The sequence below is a fragment of the Lipotes vexillifer genome, unplaced genomic scaffold, assembly GCF_000442215.2.
Source record: "Lipotes vexillifer unplaced genomic scaffold, Lipotes_vexillifer_v1.1 scaffold807, whole genome shotgun sequence".
Taxonomy (NCBI): Eukaryota; Metazoa; Chordata; class Mammalia; order Artiodactyla; family Lipotidae; genus Lipotes; species Lipotes vexillifer.
The window spans coordinates 292197-303792 of NW_006773069.1; the positions used below are offsets into that span (position 1 = coordinate 292197).

Consider the following 11596-nt stretch of genomic DNA (forward strand, 5'->3'; position numbering starts at 1 on the left):
TTACCTGCAAAAAAAAAAAAAAAAGGGAGGGGGGGGGGGGGGGTTAGCCTTGTTGACACCTGTCTTAGTCTGTTAGGACTGCCATAACAAAATACCACAGACTAGGTGGCTTAAACAAAAGTATATTTTCTCACAGTTCTGGAGGCTGGAAGTCCAAGATCAAGATGTGGGCAGGTTTGATTTCTGCTGAAGCCTCTCCCCTTGGCTTGCAGATGGCCATCTTCTTTCTGTGTCTTCACATGGCATTTTTTACATGCATGCGCACCCCTGGTGTCACTTTCTCTTCTTTCTCCTGGCATTTTCTGACCTGTTCCTTCTCTCTTTTGGTCCCCATCTTGCACCAGTCATGCATTAACCCAGCCTGCCTAGTCCTGCTAGACAGTGAGCTCTGTGAGTGCAAGGGCTGCTTCTGATAGTACTCTGTGTCCCAAGCACCCGGTGCACAGCAGATGCTCCACAAACCTCAGATGTTTCTCGAAAGGAGCCTTAGGCATTGTTATGGACTGACTTGTATCCCCCCAAATTCATACGTGGAAGCCTTAACCCCCAGTATGACTGTATTTGGAGATATGGCCTTTCAGGAGGTAATTAAGGATAAATGAGGTCATAAGGGTGGGGCCCTAATCCTATAGGACTAGTGTCTTGAGATGAGATGTGAGACATGAGAGGGGTTTGGCACTCAGAGAACGGGAGGAAGGGCTTTTCGGCAGAAGGGGCAAAGGCCTGGAGGGTTCCTTCCGAGACCCGCAGGTCACATTCAGGAGGCCAGAGCACAGTCTGAAGTGGGGAACCCATGAGGAGAGGCTGTGGTGGTAAGGCCACGGGAGGCCTCCTGGGCAGTGCTGAGCACATGGATTTATCTGACAGCAAAGGGTCATCTCTAAAAAGTTCTATGCTGAAGAATAATCCACTCCTTTCTGCATTTTAAAAAGCTCTAATGTTCTGAAGTTCAGCTGTTCTCTGTCCCTCCTGTACCGCTATGTCATTTGTGGCTAACTGATGTCAGCCCATCAGTAATGGATTACACATTTGCTAAATGCATGAGGTCTTTTTTTATATATATACATACAATTTCTAAAGGTGACTTTCCATTTACAGTTATTACAAAATATTGGCTATATTCCCTGTGTTGTACAACACATCCTTGAGCCTATCTTACACCCAGTAGATTGTACCTCCCACTCCTCCACCCCTATATGGCACCACCCCACCCCCCCCACTGGCAACCACTAGCTTGTTCTCTGTGTCTGAGTCTGCTTCTTTTTTGTTACATCCACTAGTTTGTTGTATTTTTTAGATGCCACATATAAGTGATATCGTACAGTATTTGTCTTTCTCTGACTTATTTCACTTAACATAATGCCCTCCACATCCATCCTTGTTGCAAATGCATTAGTTCTTCATTTCTCCTCTGACAGGGGCTACTGTGTGTGTGTGTGTGTGTGTGTATGTGTGTGTGTGAATTAGATCTTGATTATAAATTGCCTTATGAACTCTGTGGTCTACTTCCCTTTGGTCTAGAGAGGAAGCATACATCATACTTGAATGTCTTATTTCATTACAACCAATACCCATATGGATAATTAGGATCAAGACTGTTAAATTTGTGGTAATAAGTGCATGTGAAGCCTCATGACCTTGAACTCTGTCTGCTAAAAACTCACTCAAGACCATAGGTCCACATCCTAAGAAACAAAAGGCTCACCACTTCCTGAAGGAGAGGATGAGTTGATGATTTTAAAGAGTTGTGCCTTACCATAATTTCACAGACGCTTGTAGAGTAGTTAGAAGAAAGGGGAGCATCATTTGAGCTTTAATAGGTAATTGTTAGTAAAGCCCTTTTTAATAAAACTGATTCTAGCCACTCTCGGAGAAATTTTCAAAAGACATTTCCTTCCTTATTGTAAATTCTGTCCTAAAAGAGGACAGGCGTTAAAGAAAGACTTTAGGTGCACAAATAGAGATATATCAGTATACATTGTCTGGGTAATATGATTAAAAACAAAATCGTCCCCCAACCCAGAAAATCTCTCCATAAAAGTAGTAGAAAAGGAAAAGAGTTTTATTATTGAATAAGCATTAAACCAGAATGTGGTGCACATCACAGTCAATCTGCAAAGACAGAATGAAGTTACACATTTTTGTAGGGCCGAGCAGATATAACCCATTACACACGTATTTTCAGGATATTCATGAAATGCAAAGGCAACCCAACTATGAAAAATTTGTAATTTCTATGCACGGAAGAGTGCTTAGAAGTCACTAAGGCAGGGATGATGTAGTAAGATTGACACCCAATCTATGAGTTCTCGTGAAATACACTAAGAATGAGGGTACTACACTCTCCCTCTCCGACGGGTGTGTCTTTGGACTTCATTATTAAGAGCCTTTCAACCTGTGTAAAGTACGGAATGGCTTCCTGTTAAAACTGGACAGTGAATATTGTTAGGATTGATAAGTCAGCACCCACATTCTATTCTCAACATGCTGGGGGAAGCCTACCAAGTAATTGTGCCTGTTTTCTTGATTTTAATAGATTCTACAGTATTCCTTAATGGGGACAAGGGGAGGAAGAAGAGAAAAGAGATGTTCATGAATTAACAATCGAAATTCCTCCTCAGGAATTATTTATTTTCTAGGAAAAGTCATATGAGATAGTGTTGTGCCTGATGTCAAGGGTGAGTTGTCCCTTGCACACAGGAATAGTGCAAGGCCACCAGGACCTGATCCTTAGGCCATTTTCTGCCCCATCTCAACAAAGAAGATTTGCATGAGGAGTCAGAAAAACAGTTTGAGCAGTTATCCTCCAACTGTCCTGTGTTCAAAATAGTATGTCAGATGGAAATGAAGTTGGAAGAGACAGAGAGAAAGAAAAAGAGAAAGAAAGGCAGAGAATATAAAGGCTAAAAAATAGGAGAAGCTAGGTGAAGAAAGGAAAAAGAAAATGTACTAGGTCTGTCTCAGGCTGTACATGTTTCATTTCTTAGCTACCTCTCGGTGTATTTATATTTTTTAAAAAATTATTGTGGGGCTTCCCTGGTGGCACAGTGGTTGAGAGTCCGCCTGCCGATGCAGGGGACGCGGGTTCGTGCCCCGGTCAGGGAGGATCCCACGTGCTGCAGAGCGGCTGGGCCCGTGAGCCATGGCCGCTGAGCCTGCGCGTCTGGAGCCTGTGCTCCGCAACGGAAGAGGCCACAACAGTGAGAGACCCGCGTACCGCAAAAAAAAAAATTGTGACAACCAAGTGCTAAAATCTCTATTTGTAGGTTCAGGATAGGAGAACCCCTCCCCCTCCTCGGCTCCCTCTGCCCAGCCCTTTAATGGAGGTGGAAGGAATTGAAAGCCCCCAAAAGTCCACATTGAGGTTTCAGGTCACTGAGTACCTCCCCTAGTCTCTCAAGATTTGCTTTACTGGGTTTTTCATAGATTCCTGTGACTGGTTGGTTTCAGCCATTCATTCAACAAACAACTTCTGAGCACTTATTATATACCAACACATCATTGAGCTGAGAGTACACAGATGAATAGGACACAGTCTCTCCTCAGGGAGCTCATTCCAGGGCCTTGCATCTTAGAGTGTGGGACCAGCAGCAGCATCACCTGGGAGATTGTTAAAAATGCAGATTCCCAGGCTTCACCCCAACTTGCTGAATCAAAATCTGCATATTTAACAAGCTACCTGGGCAATTCTTAAACAGATTGAAGTTTGAGAAGCACTGACCTAGTAGATTATTGGCAGGGGAGAGGGAGATGCTCTTCTGTTTCTCAATTCTTCTGTTCGTTCAGCAAGACAAAGGAGGTGCTGACGGCCTGGAGCTCACATTCTCATGGGGGAGAAAGGCAGAAAAGAAGAAAATACATGAGATGGTTACAGGTCATGCATAGTGCTATGAAGCAAATAAACTGAAATATGATAGAAAGAAACCAAAATGAACTATGACAGGTAGGGTGGTGGAAGCCTTCAGGACTAAGTTATTTCTATTTTGTATCTTGCTTTCTGTTCTAAAAATGGAAACATAGTCACTGGTCCTATGTGAAAAGAGCCAAAGATTATAATACTTCGTCCTCCTTTCCTTTTCTCCCCAGTCCCCATCCCTCTGCCTCTGGCACCAGCCCTGAAACTATAGATGCCACCTAGCAGGTACAGTCACAGCCAGGCCCATTGAAAAGTCCAGGCCGCAAGCAACTAAGAATTTGGATGCAAGCTGAATTATAAAGCCCAGGAAGAAGTACTGGTGTTACCTTTCTGGTTGGAGTAAAAAGGCATTAGAGAATATCGAAGGGCTGGTAACTGGTGTGTAGCTTCCTATCTCACTGTTTTCTTGCATCACTGCAGTCACGGGCCAGAGAGTGTGCTGATGGGGATTGATGAGTGGGAGGGTGGCCTGCAAGTAAAGATGAGCAACGGGCATATATCGATACGTGCAATCACAACAAATTCAGACCTTCTCATCACCTATAGTGCTGGTGTTAATCAACCTGCAACAAAATCAGTGTTAGGCCTTAGTTCAGCCCAAAATTATGTTGTGAGCATGCATTTGTTTTCAGCACAGATCCTAATGCCCTACAGTTAGACCACCTGAGGCACAAACCAATGATTGCCCAGAGAGAGGCTATGGATAGACCAGTAGGTGGAGGACAGGGTTTCAGGTATTGCTCCTCTAGAAATTATGTGTCAGGAAGGAACGCACAAGTCAAAGATGGCGCACTCTCCCTGACCTGTGAGCATTGTGCTGGCTGTCCAGCTGTTCGTGTCATTTACAGTGTATTTAATGTGGCAAATCCAAACCACGGGCAGAGAAAGGGCATCTGCCCACTGTTCCAGTTATCTCTTGCTGCATGACAAACTATCCCAAAATTTAGTGGCTTAAAATTTTGTCAAAGTTTTGTTGAAAAAACTCACATCCATTAGGATGGCTACTAACACCCAGTTTTATTATATCTCACAATTGTGTGGATCAGGAATTCGGGAATGGTTTAGCTGAGCAGTTCTTCTGCTCCATGTAGCATCAGCTAGGGTCACTTTGTGGCATTTGGCAGGTAGATCAGAAGTATGGAGGGTCCAAGAAGGCTTCATGCATAGGTGGGGCCCTTGCAGGAATGGCTGGGAAGGTGGGCTCAGCCAGGCCATTCTCCCTCTCCACATACTACCAAGGCCTCTCTATGTGGTCACTCCAGCAGGGGAATCGGAAACTGCCAGTTCTCTAAAGGTTCCAAACATCACTAATCATCAGAGGAATGCAAATCAAAACCACAATGAGACATCACCTGACACCCATTAGGATGGCTTGTCTCAAAAAAGCAGAAAATAACAAGTGTCAGAGAGAGGTGAAGAAATTGGAACCTTTGTGCACCATAAGTGGGACTGTAAAATGGTGCAAGAGAAAACAGTATGGAGGTTCCTCAAAAAATTAAAAACAGAGCTTCCATATGATCCAGCAATCCCACTTCTGGGTATATATCCAGAAGAATTGAAAGCAGGGTGCTGAGGAGGTATTTGCACACCCATGTCATAGCAGCACTATGCACAACACCCAAGAGGTGGAAGCAACCCAAATGTCCATCAACAGATGAATGGATAAACTCAATGTGGTACATACATATAATGGAATATTATTCCACCTTAAAAAGGAAGGAAATCCTGTCACAGGCTACAACATGGATGAACCTTGAGGACATTATGCTAAGTAAAATATACCAGTTGCAAAAAGACAAATACTGCATGATTCCACTTAAAGGAGCTATCTAAAGGCATCAAATTCATAGAAACAGAAAGCAGAGCGGTGGTTACTAAGGGATGGGGGTATTTTACTAAGAGAAAGGGGGATGTTGTGTAATGGGTATGGAATTTCAGATTTGCAAGATGGGAAGTCCTGGAGACCTGTTTCACAACAGTGTGAATATACTGAACACCACTGGACTGTACACTTCAAAATGGTTGAGATGGTAAATTGTAATTTATGTGTTTTTCTTTTACCATGTTAAAAAATAAACCACCAGTACTCTTAAAGCCCAGATTGAAGGGGAGGGGAACATAGACCCCATCTCTCAAGGAGAGGAAAGGCAGAGAATCTGCAGCCAGCTCTGCCCTGCCACACCCACTGTAGGGCAGATCCTGTCTACACCACCTGAGGGTGTAGCTGGTGAGATGTTATTTCCAGGGGAGTGTATTCAACCTCCCAGAGATGAAGGGTGTCAGAAGGCACTATCATCGGAGGTGGGCACAGTTTGAAACAATAGAGTGAGAGAAGATGACTAAGCTTGTATAGCCGATGAGAAAAAAATGGCCTGGAATTCCGCCCTTACTCATTTTCACAACAAAGATTCAGCAAGCTATTCTGCTAAAAGCCTGACCACCCCCACGAAGCATTTTTCTCACTTAGACAGTGCCTGCCCCTCAGCTATCCTGACAGTGGGAGCTCCAAGCCCTAACTGAATAGGTCGGATAGGAACAATACGCAGAAGCAGATCACAGGAGACCTTTCAAAGCCGGCAAACACAGAAAATTCAGCAACACCACAGCATTTAGACAGCCTGGACAATGTGGCCGTTATAAATGCTGCTGTCATGAACAGCGATTCAAATGACAGCTTCGTAAAGGGTTTGCAAAGAGCCCTTTGGAAATGGAACATGGGCGACTCGGAGCCCATGACGTGTTACAAGGACAAACCCGGCTGAACAAAGATCCACAGCAGCATTGAATGACTTATTTATTCAGCCCTGCTCTGTACAAACCTGGGAGAAGATGACAGCTTTTAAATCGCCTCCCCTGAGCTTTGCAACATCCACGGTGCTTGGGAAATGTTAGCAAAAGTTTTGAAAAAAGCAGAATGTTTTACATAGCGAAGATCACAGTGTAACCATGCTAATGCTGCCACCAAATTCTGCAGACGGCCCTGGTGTCTCAGAATTATTAGGCAGAAGGAGTGACAGTAACATCTGGAGAGGGAAACCCTGCCCTTTATCCTATTCCACCTGCTGGCTTCACACGTCTGTTTGAAGGGCTAGCCCCTGCCAAGCTTTCAGGTGGAAAATTCTTTGTGCGGGCCATTTAAGTGATTGCTATAGAATTCTAATTGCACTCCTTTGGCAAAGTGTTCTCCTGGTATTGTATAAGGAGTGTTGGTCTTCTGATCAACCCTGGAACACAGATGCTGGTTCTTTTAGCCTAGCACAGGCTGCAGAATTCTCACATGCCCCAGGGGTCCTGTTGCATGGTGGCGTCGCGCACTAGGGAGCCGTGTCTGAGTAACCCCAGCCCAGCCAGCTTTCCCAGGAGGCCTCCTGACAGTGCAGCCTGTGCTCACAGCAGAACTGGGACTAGGGTGAGGCAAATGAGGATCCTGGCATGCAAAATTTAAGGAGGCCCTCGCCCTGCATTTGCACGACCCTGAGAGTGAGCGCCTCCTTAAATCTCGTACCCGAGGAGCCCCACTTGCCTCCCCTAATCCAGGCCTGGCTTGCAGGCTTCACTCTCTCTTTTCCCATTCACTCCTCCCCTCCCCACCCAAGGTTAGTACTGAGGGTGTGGAGTATAGTTCCAATGTGGACAGTGGTCAACAAAGAAGAGAACTTTAAGAAGGAAGGGGGCTTCCCTGGTGGCGCAGTGGTTGGGAGTCCGCCTGCCGATGCAGGGGACGTGGGTTCGTGCCCTGGTCCAGGAGGATCCCACGTGCCGCGGAGCGGCTGGGCCCGTGGGCCATGGCCGCTGGGCCTGCGCGTCCGGAGCCTGTGCTCTGCAACGGGAGAGGCCGCAGCGGTGAGAGGCCAGCATACTGCAAAAAAAAAAAAAGAAGGAAGGGCCGAGTAATCGACGGTGAGATTACAGTGAGGGATCCAGTGAGGATCCAGTGAGGCATTTGGCTACACGGAGGCTACCCGTGACCCAAGGCCAAAGCAGATCCAGGAAGGGTTGGTGATGAACGACTTGTCCTGGTCTGCCCCTCCGCCATGGGCCCAGATGGTGGGCCATAAACAGGAAACCCTGTGAGACTGGCCACAGAGGTTCCCTTCCTACAAGAAGGCTCAGGATCTTCCCAGGGAGGTGCCTACCCTGTAGGTACCCTTCTCCCCAGGCTTGGGTGTCAGAACTTAAGCCCTGATCTAAAGCCCTTCCACCCCTGTTTGCTCTCTTTTCAGCCCAGTGGGATGTTATAAAGCCAAATCAGGCAGCTTAGAGCTGGGGAAACAGAAAGCAGGAGTCTGTTTCCGAGATGCCAACAAATGGTTCACACCACGTCAGGCTTTTCTGTCATTGAAATCAGGGTATTCATTTGCAAACCTAAGACAATGGGGACTCCCTCTCACATCCCTCTTGCCCTACATCACACACGTATAGTCCTGAGAAGTACACTTCCCGGGACTAGCTTCTCTTCCACACACACGGCCACTTTTCATCGCTCATTTCCCTGTTCTCCTTCCTACACTTACAGCCCCACTCCTCCTCCCCTCCCCCACTGGCACCTTTCACAAATCTTACTCGAAAACCCAGGCATGCAGCTTTGTCGATTTTAAATAGAAAATTATGCAGAGTGAGTGAATTACGCTGGAGTAGTGGAATCACGGACCCACAAGCCCAACTTTGGATACCATCAAGCAAGAGCACCTCCATGACACAGCAACAACGACCACACGAAGTTCAGAAGTGCCTGTAGCACTGTGTAAAGTCCATGGATGGCTTTTGCTTATGTTGCTTATCTGAAGAAATCACTCTGCCAGCATGATTCAAGCGCAAAGAATCATTACAGACTAATCATCATTATGGCATGATCACATTTCAATTATCCCCTGGGTAGTCCGGGTACATTAAAGCAACTTCTCTCAGAGAAGTTCGTTAAAAATCATAAAATGCATTAAAATTTTTTAAAGCATGTTGGAAAACAACAAGGGGCTAAATTCTAGAAACAACGACAGAATCTTTGAGGTTTCCCTAAGCACTTATTCAAAAAGCATAATCTTGAGATGTGAAACGAGGACTAAAACTGAATAATGGGCCAATTGTTTCATTATAATATGTTTCTAAGTGCTCTGTGATGCAAAACCCAACAGGCTGTTTTCTTTCAGCCCCAATCTGGCCAACTAGGTGCACTGACCCATCTTCACAATATATAACGTGCCCTTAAGCCCTGGTCAACAGTGCCAAAGTCTATGAAAATCATACAAAGAATGGAGTCGATCATACTGTTTGTGGTCTCTATCAATACAGGCACAGTCCCTAATATGTTGGAGAAAAGAAAAAGCAGCCATCCCCTGAGCATTTGTCCTAAAGAAAGAATTTAAGAGAACAAATAGTTTTATATGCAAAGATATTCATTATTGATAATAACAAAAGAAACAGAAACCTACCTACATATGTGACATTTGTGAAATCATTGAGAATGTAATGTTGAGCATGGACTGGAGAGGAATGAGAATGGAATGGAACATTATGCAGTCATGAGAAACTGATGCTGGTGATGCAGAGTGGAAACGCAGGAAATATGTTTTTAATATAATGTTAAAAATGTCATCTATACTGTGAGTCCTACTGTACCAAATAAGTGCACATTTTAGATAAGAAATAGAAAGAGACATGGGAAGAAAACCATTCGTGTCTCAGGGTGATTGGATCATGGATGATTCATCTTTATAATCATTCCTTTTGTAGCTGTTATAATGTTGATTGGATAATAAAGTAAAACTTGGAAGAAAAAGGAAAATACTCAAGGAGACATTTTCTATGCCAGGCAGAAAGATCAGTGATGCTTGGGATCATTTTGCGTTCTTCCTTGCTCTTTCAAAGCAGCCTGTAATCTTCACCCACACATAGGGAATATGCATGTCTGGGTTATCAGGGGATCCCCTCACCAGGAAGACTGGGCTGTTTGTTTAATGGACCAGAAACCTCAAACTTTTCAAGTCTTTTTTGATAACAAATCTAAAGTGCATTTGAGCCATTTGTTGCTGTGGTTTTTCCGTGACAAATATGCACAAAAATCTTGAGGACAGAAAATGATGCATTTCTTCTTTCTCTCTTTTCTCTTTCTCTTCCCCACCCCGTACCCCCTTCTGCAGTTCTGCTAAGCCAATATTCTCTAGAATGAGCACAAAACAAATCAAATAACAGCTAAACAAATTGAATAACAGCTTTTGTACATCAACATCGAGAAGGAAGACGCTTGGGAGAGATCAGAGTACCGAGATGGATATGGGCGAGAGTGAAGCGTCCACTGTCAAAGCACCTTCTAAATCTAGATCGGCAGAGATGGGAGTGATTTTCTGGAAGGAGATATGATCACGGATTAAACACCAGCTCATTGGAAACTGTCATTGAATAAGAGCAGATAATATTCATGAGAAATCACATTCAGGAAATATTTTAAGGAAAAGGAATATAAATGTGCTAGAATTAACATGTAAAATATATATGTACTGAAGTTTGTTAACTGTCCTTTTTTAATCAAACAGAAAACAGAAAGCTTTAATCTTTAAAGATTATTTTAAAAAAGGCAGTCCCTCCTAAATTATTCCTATTTCAATAGCCAAGAAGCTGATCAAGCATCAGTTATGGAGGAAGCATCTTGGAAAATGCCTGTGAATGTTTTCATAGGAGCCATGACCTTTGGTTCCCATGTCTGCCGTTCATTTATGTCACTGTGTAATTAGTTAAAACCACTCGGTTAAGAGATGTAACGCTTCAAACTTTTTACCAATTCTGTGTTCAGTTTAATCTGTCTGTACGTGTTATTACTGAGAAAGTGTTTCTGACATATACTATTACTCCATCAAGCTGTATATTACAGGAAGTACATCTTTACATCATAGTTTCCCGAGCAACATAGATTTCCCTATCTTTCAGGAAACAGCATCAAGGAACTCTGAAAAATATAGAAAGCTCATTTTCACCTTGGATGCTCACATATAATATATAGGCTGCTATCAAATAAACACTTTTTCTATTTCTCCCTAATATATGCATAGGAATTTAGTATACTTTATAAATAGCATCTAAAATACCTTCTTTTTTCCTATTTCTTTGCCGTACATAACATCAGAAATCCATATCTGTTCTTTCCCTTACTGACAGGCACTCATTTTTATTTTAAAAAAACACCATTCCATTAAACCCATTTCTAAATGACAGTGAGTGGTACTAACAAAATAAATAATAATTTAATAGCCTTAGAAATAAATGAATATAAACTTATACAGAAGAAACTTGATAGGAAACTTGATAGGAGTAAGTTGCCTTTTTGTTTACTAATGTTGGTTTCAAGAAGACTCAATTGTTTTTCAGTTGGTTGGCATTTAGAAGTAGTGACAAATGATCAGTTGTCTTCAGCTGTCTTTTGCTCCCAGGCTTCCCCCACCACCACCCTCACCACATATCCTGCCAATATGCAACAACAGAAAAATATTTAATATTGAAGTAGCCAATTGCTTGAGAATGAAAACAAGCTAAAATGTATGTGTGGGGTAATCAGTGTAAGCCAAACCATGTGCTATACCTGAGCAGAAAACATGAACATGTAGAATGCCTTCATTTTTAGACTCGAAATTAAGATCCAATTAGCATATATCACTGGAAGAGCAGACAGGATAGTACAAGAAGAATCAA

The 11596-nt window shown here is 43.5% G+C and overlaps 1 long non-coding RNA gene across 1 annotated transcript in view; it reads left to right on the forward strand.

Moving 5' to 3' along the window:
* The window catches only part of LOC103084182 (uncharacterized), a 174477-nt gene extending 163870 nt beyond the window's left edge, over positions 1-10607 (forward strand). Inside the window, exon 3 of the long non-coding RNA XR_456920.1 lies at positions 10054-10607. This is a non-coding gene — a long non-coding RNA (uncharacterized LOC103084182). The remainder of the gene's footprint in view (positions 1-10053) is intronic.
* Positions 10608-11596: the final 989 nt, after the last annotated feature.